General features: G+C 35.6%; 1 pseudogene across 1 annotated transcript in view; it reads left to right on the top strand.

Annotated features, from left to right (window-relative positions):
* The window catches only part of LOC144972073 (sodium/myo-inositol cotransporter 2-like), a 30,055-nt pseudogene that overhangs the window by 15,900 nt on the left and 4,155 nt on the right, over nt 1–10,000 (top strand). The window contains exons 9-14 of the transcript XR_013645254.1: nt 3,131–3,266; nt 3,664–3,771; nt 4,959–5,109; nt 6,490–6,658; nt 7,876; nt 7,968–8,182. The product of XR_013645254.1 is annotated as a sodium/myo-inositol cotransporter 2-like (transcript). The remainder of the gene's footprint in view (nt 1–3,130; nt 3,267–3,663; nt 3,772–4,958; nt 5,110–6,489; nt 6,659–7,875; nt 7,877–7,967; nt 8,183–10,000) is intronic.

Below are 10,000 nucleotides of genomic sequence, written 5' to 3'. Positions count from 1 at the left end.
GATTTGGAATCTTTTGTCGAAAAGTTTTGATCGAATATGAAAAAAATGTTAGTTAGGTACCTGGTATTACTGGAGAATTAAAATACATTTGATTTTTTTTTTCTTTTTCTTTTTCTTAATTCATTGTGGTATGCATCAATGTATAAGATTATGACATATATTATTTGAATATTTCGTCTATTAGGCATAATTGAATCCTTTGAATTAACTTTTTTCTCACTGTTTGTTGTACAAGTGATTTTGTAGATCAGTGTGTGTGTGGGTGTATGTGTGTGTGTATGTATGTGTGTGTGTGCGTATGTATGTGTTTGTGTATTTGTGTGGGTGGGTGGATATGTGTGTAGGAAGGGCGTGTTTGATTGTCAGTCATTATAATCGAGCATGTCTTGAGCTTGACACGCATATGATAAATATATTAAATTAATGTATATATGTACAATTCTTATTTTTCGCTACTTGTAATGTATGAGTATCTTGTGACATTAGATAATGATTGGTAATCAATGAAGATCGAAGTCACTACCGTTGTTGTTGCCATCATTAGTATTGTCTGTTGATGTTGATTTTCACTCTCACCGTTCATTGTTATTATTGCTATTTTTATTATGATAATGATAACGATGGTGGTAGTGATGGTGATGGTGGTAGTAACGGTGGTGATAGCGTTAATGATATTATTGATTCTGTTATTATTATTGTTATTGTTGCTATTATTAGCATTATTATTAGTGGTAATAGTGGTGGTGCTAGTAAGGTGGTTGGAGTAGTGGTGGTGGTAGTAGTAGTAGCAACGGTAGTTGTAGTAGTAGTGGTAGTAGTGGCAGTAGTAGTAGTAGTAGTAGTAGTAGTAGTAGTAGTAGTAGTAGTAGTAGTAGTAGTAGTAGTAGTGGTAGTGGTAGTGGTGGTGGTAGTAGCAGTAGCAGTAGTAGTGGCAGTAGTGGTGGTGGTAGTGGTAGTAGTAGTAGTAGTAGTAGTAGTAGTAGTAGTAGTAGTAGTAGTAGTAGTAGTAGTAGTAGTAGTAGTAGTAGTAGTGGTGGTGGTGGTGGTGGTGTTAGAAGTAGTAGTAGTAGTAGTAGTAGTAGTAGTAGTAGTAGCAGCAGCAGCAGCAGTCGTGGTAGTGATAGCAGGGGGGGGGGAGGGGTAGTAGTAATGGTAGTAGTAGTAGTAGTAGTAGTAGTAGTAGTAGTAGTAGTAGTAGTAGTAGTAGTAGTAGTAGTAGCAGAGGTAGTAATAGTCGTAGTAGTAGTGGTGGTAGTAGTGGTGGTAGTGGTAGCAGTAGTGATGGTAGTAGTGGTTGTGGTAGTATTTGTAGATGTAGTAGACGTAATAGTAGTGGTGGTTGTAGTGGTGTTAGTAGTAGTAGTGGTGGTGGTAGTAGTAGTAGTAGTAGTAGTAGTAGTAGTAGTAGTAGTAGTAGTAGTAGTAGTAGTAGTAGTAGTAGTAGTAGTAGTAGTTGTACTGGTGGTAGCAGTAGTGGTAGTAGTTGTAGCGGCAATAATATTACTCTTGCTGTAAGAATATTTAATGGTTATATAAATCTTATGTAAACAAATCTCATTGTACAGTGTAAAAAATTATTGTCGTCATGTCATATCTTATGTTGATCCATAAAACGTGAATTATTTGAGTTGTACCAAGGTTCTATTAAATAACTAAACTATTAATTAAATCTTTAAATGATTTTACATAATTATTACCACCATTATAATTATCATTATCATTATTATTATTATTATTATTATTATTATTATTATTATTATTATTATTATTATTATTATTATTATTATTACTATTATTATTATTTTTATTATTATTATTATTATTATTATTATTATTATTATTATTATTATTATTATTATTATTATTATTACTATTATTATTATTATTATTATTACTGTTATTATCATTATTATTTTCGTTGCTTGCCTTGCTTTATTATTGATTTTACTTATTTGATTTGTTGATGAAAATATATTCTTGTATGAGTTACATTGGCAATTGCCTAAAATAAACGTTTTTGAATCTTTGAATCTAAAAGCAAGGAAGCTGATTGATGCTGTGCGTTTAGGTAAAATACTCACAACAGCCGCCACAAACACAAAAACTATGTGTCGCCTAGAACGCCTATAGTCAAAGTGATGGAATCGCTATCAAAAATAAATAACAAAGAGCTGAGTGATGTCAATCTCGTTCCATCTATACTTTGCACGACATTTAGAACTTCATGACGGAAATGTGTTACAAAAATGCTTTGTATTTGATAAATAATTAGAAATAACTAAAAGCATTAACGAATGTATTATATAAACATAGTGTTAATTAATATATGAACATAATGTTGTTATTGAGCATAACAAAATTGAGCTTCTATATATAGCAATATCCACTAATCGTGCTCAAAGCGCTTTACAAGGGGTCCCTGGCCAACAGCAACATTTAACATTGAGGACGGGAGATGACATCTGTGAGGCGATATTACATTTTTTTTGGACAGAGACAACGCTGTTTACACCTGAGTACGGTGAGAGAATGTGTGTAAAGAGCATTTTCCAAGGACTCAACTATGCGCCGAGCGAGGCTCGAATCCTGGACCTTCCGATCCGAAAACGAGTGTCATATGACTAGACTGCAGAGCCGCACTGGTATGATATTATGAAGAATATCACACAGCAAGTGATAGCAACTAAACTGCCATTTAAAGACCTTGGTGTTGTTAATTGTACTGTACGGCAATTTAGTCTTGTGGCATGACACTCGCCTTCGGATCAGAAGGTTGTGGGTTCGAGTCCCGCTCTAAGCGGCGCATAGTTGAATCTACGGAAAAGGCTCCTAGTTTACATTCTCTCATCGTACTCAGGTGTAAAATGAGTATCTATCCGCTGTTACAGGTGTAAAATGAGTATCTATCCGCAACAGCATTGTAAGATCGCCTAACTGGTGATAAATTGTCTCATCCCAGGTGTTGTTGTTGGCGAGGGACCTCTTGTAAAGCGCTGTTAGTACGATTAGTGGATATTGCGCTATATAAATATACACTCGTTAATGACGTCATCGTTTATTTCAAAACCTGTCTATAAAGTTAGAGAAGAGTGTTAATCAATTATAATGTTGTTTTCTTTCATATTCCAAGGTAATCGTCCAGCGAGCACTGGCATCCAAAGATATGGCAAATGCCAAAGCATCGACTTTGGTTGCCGGATACCTCAAATTTACACCTTTATTCCTTATTATATTCCCTGGGATGATTAGCAGGGTATTGTACCCAGGTATGTCTTAAGGAAGGAAACTGATGTAATGAAAAAAAAAAGAATTTAAATCATCAACCCCTTTTCTCTCTCTCTCTCTCTCTCTCTCTTTCTCTCTCTCTCTCTCTCTCTCTCTCTCTGTCTATCTCTCCTACTCTGCGTGTATGCGTGTTTGTGTATGTGTGTGTGTTTCTTTTATATATACGCCTACCTTTCTGTTTATATATCCATCTATATATTCCCGCGGATTAATCTTAAGTAGTCCGAATTCCACATTTCTCCTCCCTGCATGCTGTGAGGTTGCGTTTTCAATACAATGCTGACATAAAACATATCTAAAAAATGTTTACTGACACTAGTGTTTCGTTTAAAAACAAATAAATCTATTAATTAATACTTTTTTTTGCAAATTATCTAGATGAAATCGCATGCGTTTCCAAAGAGGCGTGTCTTGATCAATGTGGTAATGAGGCAGGTTGCTCTAACTCCGCATATCCCGCTCTGATTCTAAATTTAGCACCCGTTGGTAAGTATTTCAAGCCTTACTAAATTTAGCACTTGTTGGTAAGTATTCCAAACCTTACTAGATTTACCACTTGTTGGTAAGTATTCCAAGCCTTACTAATTTTATCACCTGTTGGTAAGTATTCCAAGCCTTACTAAATTTAGCACATGTTGGTAAGTATTCCAAGCCTTACTAAATTTCCCTTTCGGAATATCTTTTATGAAATGTAATCAATTTAGTGGTCAGGATGATATCTTTCGATATTTGCTTTTACGAAGTTTGTCATTAAGATCAGAAAAAGTTTGTATGAAACATTGCCAGACAAAGCAGAGAGACAATGCAAGAACAAAAGCCATCCCCAAAAAATTGATTGTACCTGCTCATTAATCTAAGACTTTCATGTGTTTCTCATATTGCCTGTAATGATTCATCTAAATATCTTTCTTCTTGAAATTAATTTTTTTTCTTTTAGCCTATAATGATTCATCTATATATTTTTTTCTTAAAATTAAATTTTTTCTTTGAAATTTATTAACATTGATAAGTAATCACGCATTATTGGTAATGTTGCTTTTTACAAAATATATTCCATTTTCTTTGACGACCGATGTTGAAAGCAATCATAGCTGCCCCTATCTGATCTCTTGGTCAATTTGCTTGGGTTTAATCGGAGTATCAACTGTCTGAATAAGAAAAGAAAAATTGGAGTCCCCAGTACTAAAAGTACCTAAGTCACATTTTCATGGTTTTTAACTGATCCGTGATAAACTTAAAGCATACTCATCTCATGTTATAGTCAAACCCTAATTTTAACCTCCATTTTTTTTCAAAACAAACTTCCTGTGATTTAAGTACTTTTAATACTAGGCTCTTCAATAGGCTTCAACAGTGGTGACGTAATGACGCATAGTAACTTAGTACATGGCTCTAACTATCGGAACAATGGCGGACGCCCTTATGAAATACTTCTCCGACGAGCATAAAAGTGTATACAGAGGAGAAAAACATTATACATCTGATCATGTGTTGACTTTTATAGATTCTGATCACACTTTATGTGAAAAAGGTCTTGTCATATTGAAGAATAAAAAGTACCGATTTTCTTTGTTTAGAACCAAGCTCGTTGCTCGTTGCTGGGCGGACGTGATATCAGACTATTGACTCCAATTAAAAATATCACCCCTCGAATTCCCTTTTTCTATTTTCAGGCATGAAGGGCTTGCTAATGGCCGTCATGATAGCTGCTTTAATGTCCTCACTAACGTCCATTTTCAACAGCGCTGTGACTGTGTTCACCATGGATCTTTACAGGAGGGTGAGATCGAAGGCCAGTGAACGTGAATTGCTCCTCGTGGGAAGGTTTGTGATCATCTATAGATAGTTTGAAGATGACGTCACTCCTGTCTTTGTTATTGTTTTTTGCCATCCGCGTTTATGAGTAATGCTCACTTAACTGTATTAACCCGACTATAAATGTTCATGGATACACACAGTTTTGTGTGTTGGTCCGTTATACTTCCGGATGGCAATGTTATGAGCTAAGAAGCTCACAACATTGCCATCCTGAAGTATATAGTATGCGCTTGGCTGAGGAGCTCACGACATTGCAATTCGGAAGTATAAAGGACCAACACACAAAACCATGTATAACCATGATGGTTTATAGTCAGGTTAATACAGTTTAGTGAGAATTACTCATAAACACGGATGGGGAAAAAAAAATAACAGAGACCCGAGGACGTCAACTTCATACAATCTATAGAAAGAAAAGGAGATTTATTGGATAGTTGATAAGAGGAGGGAAAATGAGTGTTTCATTTACAATAAAATGTTTAGTGGAACGGGATAGGTGCGAGGTTGACAGGCAAGAGGATAAAACAATATTGTCGATGTTACTTACACCAAAGAGCGTGTAGGTAACGATTGTTATGTTACCAAGAGCTCTCACTTCCCGCTTTTGGTGAAGCCAAGCATCTTCCGTCTTCTACTCGTATTTTCTTCATTGTATCAGTAAGCCTAGCGCGCATGATACACGCGGAGCACACCCACCTCGCTGTCTCGCCTGGCACGCGACAATAGCATTGCGGTTAAGAGAAGTGAGAGCTCTTGGTAACTACGTTACCCTACTCACTCTTTGCTTACACAGTTAACTGCCGTAGTCTAGAAAACTACGTCCTTAAAAATTTGGCCAGAAAACTCGTCCATCAATTATCGATCGATTTAAATGACTCTTATATTGGCAAAACTCTCAAACCTGGGACTTCGCGGAAGCAGTGGTTTACAGTATAAAAAATGTATATGTGCAGACATGGCCAACCTGCGCTTAAATCTCATTGAGGACATCTTGGGGTTTCTTACAATTGTAGTTTATGAGAGAAATACAACAGTTCAAAAATCTAATGTCTTTTTTAGGCTGAAACCGTGCTTTTCTAAGAACTCACAAGACTCGAATTCGTAGAGAAGACTTATCCACATTTAATGCTCGCATTGAAGCTTGTCTCCATAGCAACGGTGACGTCACAAAATATCTTTTGTTCCCTAAATAAGAAAGATTTGATTCTCATATCATTTACGAGCCAGTACTGCAAGCTCCAATAAATAACAATATGAATGTGAATCTAAGCTTCAATTTAATTACAAAAAAAATACAACAAACAGGATGAATGAAACACTACAGATGAATGATAATGTTGAAGCGCAAGCTCCAATACATTTTTTATTAATTTTCATATTTTTTAGATTGTTTGTGATTGTACTGGTGGGTATCAGCATAGCGTGGGTGCCTTTCGTCAAGAACTCCCAAGAAGGACAACTCTTTATGTACATTCAGGCTGTCACAGGTTACATAGCTCCGCCTATCTCCGCCATTTTTCTTATGGCGGTATTCATCCCACGGATAAACGAGAAGGTAAGAGCTTGAAATTATTTTTTTAAATTGAGCTTTTATACAGCGCAATATCCACTAAACGTGCTCAAAGCGCTTTACAAGGGGTCCCTGCCAACAACAACACGTAACATGGAGATAGGGACATGACGCCTGTTAGGCGATTTTACAGAGACAACGCTGTTAACGGCCAGGTACTCATTTTACATCTGATTACGGTGAGAGAATGCGAGTAAAGGGCCTTTTCCAAGGACTCAACTATACGCCGAGCGAGGCTCGAACCCAGGACCTTCCGATCCGAAAGGGAGTGTCATACCACTAGACCACATAGCCGCGCAACGGGATAATATCGAAGAAAAAGTTTCTGTTCGGAATATTTAGGAAAATAGTTATCAATTATATCGAATTATATCGACGTGCACTCATTTGCAGGTCTGATAACCCAATTCCTTATGGGCTTATTGTTGAAATGGAAATATCAAAACACTACACAAAATGCTGTCCATTACAACAATGGGTTCGGATGTCAGACCTGCATATATTTACACGTCAAATTATTTGATGAGTGATAATATTATATTACTTTTAATAAATTGATCGGTCAATTAATCAATTGATTAATGAAGCAATCGGTTCATGATAAAACGTGATACATTTTGTTTGCTAAAATGGGCATAAAATTATACAAAACGCGACTTGATGATAATCTACGTCTAATTTATTTGTTCATAAATTACCTAAAACTCTTATTGAAAGTTAAGAGGGGATAGGTCAGTTCGCAAAAGATTATAAAAAATATGAGTTCATAGAGAGTATTAATTGAAGAGTACTCTTTGAATAATGTGAATGAAACGATCCGGATAATAATAATTTAAGGGAAAAGGGCGACAAAGACGTGATGACTTTTTAAATAAACAATAAAAGAACGACTTTGAGTGTGCGAATGGGGTGGGGGGAGAAGTGGAGGGATATTGGGAAGAGTACTGAGAGAACATTTGAAATGACTAGCAAGTGAAATAATTTTGTTCATTATATTTTACAAAGCAAAATAAACTATTGTTTACAGTTTTTCAACACTCTAGCCAATCGTTATGAGATGAATACTCTCACTGGACCTATGATCAAATATTTAAAATGAGGTGAATATGCCTATCAGAACTTCCATAATTTTGTTTTTGTTTTTTTTACAAATGAGGCGAATGTTCTTATCGACGCTTTAAATGGCAAAATCTTTGTGAGAGGGTGTTTTATAAAACCAATGCGAGGATGTACCAAAGCTTTGACTAACTCCACTTTACAAGCACTAATACTTCTCTATTTATTTTTCACCAAGGGAGCATCTATGGTGTAGCTTGTGGGCAGATCATTGGCGTTATCCGTTTTGTTCTGGATTTTGTCTACCCATCCCCTGGCTGTGGCAATGAAGACGAGAGACCTTCCATTGTGGCTGATTTCCATTTTACATATTTCTCCATAGTTGTATTTTGTGTAACAGCTGTCGTCGCTTTAGCTGTTTCATTACTTACACAACCACAGCCAGTAGATCAAGTAAGTAACTTTGATTTCTATTATAGGTCTCTGTTTGAAGTCGACGAATATGTGATCCATCGCCTCAAAACAGTAATTATGTCGAGCTAAACCATACGGCTAAAATGACTCTAATGTTAAATGGCCAGGAATAAAACCCTAAGATTTTGTCGGATTAAAATATTATATTAATTCTCCTTGATGAAACAAAAAACTTCACATAAGTCCCACAATTTTGACGATAAATTCAATTTTAGTATCGAAACCATCCGGAGATAATACCGTTTTGAGGTGAAGGGTCTAATATTACAAGAAGTGTGTGTGTGTGTGTGTGTATATATATATATATATATATATATATATACACATGTGTTTGTGTGTGTGTGTGTGTCTGTGTCTGTGTGTGTGACATAGTCGATTTGTAATAATATATAAGTCGTATTTTACAAAGTAGTCTGCAGATTCACTAGGTCCATGGTCTATTCCTGTTCCTAAGCATGAAAAGGGCAAAAGAAATTGCTTGTTATGCTTTGGATCGGAGGAACGTTTATCGCGTATTACTTTCCGCCAACTCAACAATACAATTACTACCGGTTGAACAGGGGTGGGAAAAAATACCGATTTCAATCGAGAATCGATCTTGGTCCCTTAGAGTGTGAAGCGAGTTTTCTATCAACTGAGCTATTGGAACCCACGTATTTTAACTCTCTCCTTACCGGCTATTTTCCTGATTTTCCCCCAAACTTCACACCAAACCTATACAAAAATTGATTTATTTCACTCCAACACAGAATCTTCTACGTTAGCTATACATATTTTTTAATTGCTAAACGAGCTCTTCAACACAGTGTTAATATACTTAAACAATGGCAAGCATTTTTGTTCAAATATTATGATGTACAAAAGAAATTAGAATAAGAAAAAGGTTGGCTGCATTGTAACAAATGTGACGATTTTCCTATGGGTGGTAAGGAGGGGGCTAAGAGCCCTCGTTTTGAAAACCAATGTTGTTAGTCCCATTTTTCACATATTATACTTTGTTATCAACCACAAAAAACGGATGTAACAAAATATATTCTAATTTTATAAAACGGTTTGTAAAATACACAAACTTACAAGTAATATTGTATTTGCTCACGTCCTAACTCTTCAGTTATAACACAATACAAAAACAAAACGAAACAAAGCAAAAATTAACATACTTACTTATCCGAATCAGGAAACAAACATACAAATAAGAAGATGATCAAAAAAGATTGGGCGAAACTCAGTATGTGGTTTATTTTTGTGTAGAGAACAAGGGAAGCAACTGGCAGTATATGAGTGCTGCATAATCGCTGCGCTTAGTCATTCAATCTATAATACAATAGCGAGGAAACAAATTTAATTGTAACAGCTGCAAGAAGTTCCTTTCATACGCGTATATAATATATATACATATAAATTATAAAAACAAAAACCATGAAATAATAGTGCTCAACGTTTTGATAAAAGGAGCTATTTATAAAACATTTCAAGTATAATTATGTTATTAAACTTCTACAATATTGTTTCAAGCCTTAGCTCTCATCAGGAAGTGGAAGTGAAGTAGATTGTTGTGTTTTTTGTATATTTCTAGATTCGTGTTTATGGAGCTTCGTAATTACATAAAAGGTGTTTGTTTCTATGTCTGCATGAGGATTTTAGTTTGTTTCTTCTGTTGAGTGTTGCCATGTTCGGTTTTGTGATGATGAAGAATATTTTTCTTCTAAGCAGAGGTTGCAAATCTTAGAAGAGGGGGAGTACGCATGTGCTCTGGAAGTGATTTTCCATGCAATTCTGTGTTGCATGTTTTTTTTT

The sequence above is a fragment of the Berghia stephanieae genome, chromosome 4, assembly GCF_034508935.2.
Source record: "Berghia stephanieae isolate SIO BIC M18660-M18661 chromosome 4, UCSD_Bste_1.3, whole genome shotgun sequence".
Taxonomy (NCBI): Eukaryota; Metazoa; Mollusca; class Gastropoda; order Nudibranchia; family Aeolidiidae; genus Berghia; species Berghia stephanieae.
This window is presented reverse-complemented; position numbering and strand designations above follow the sequence as displayed.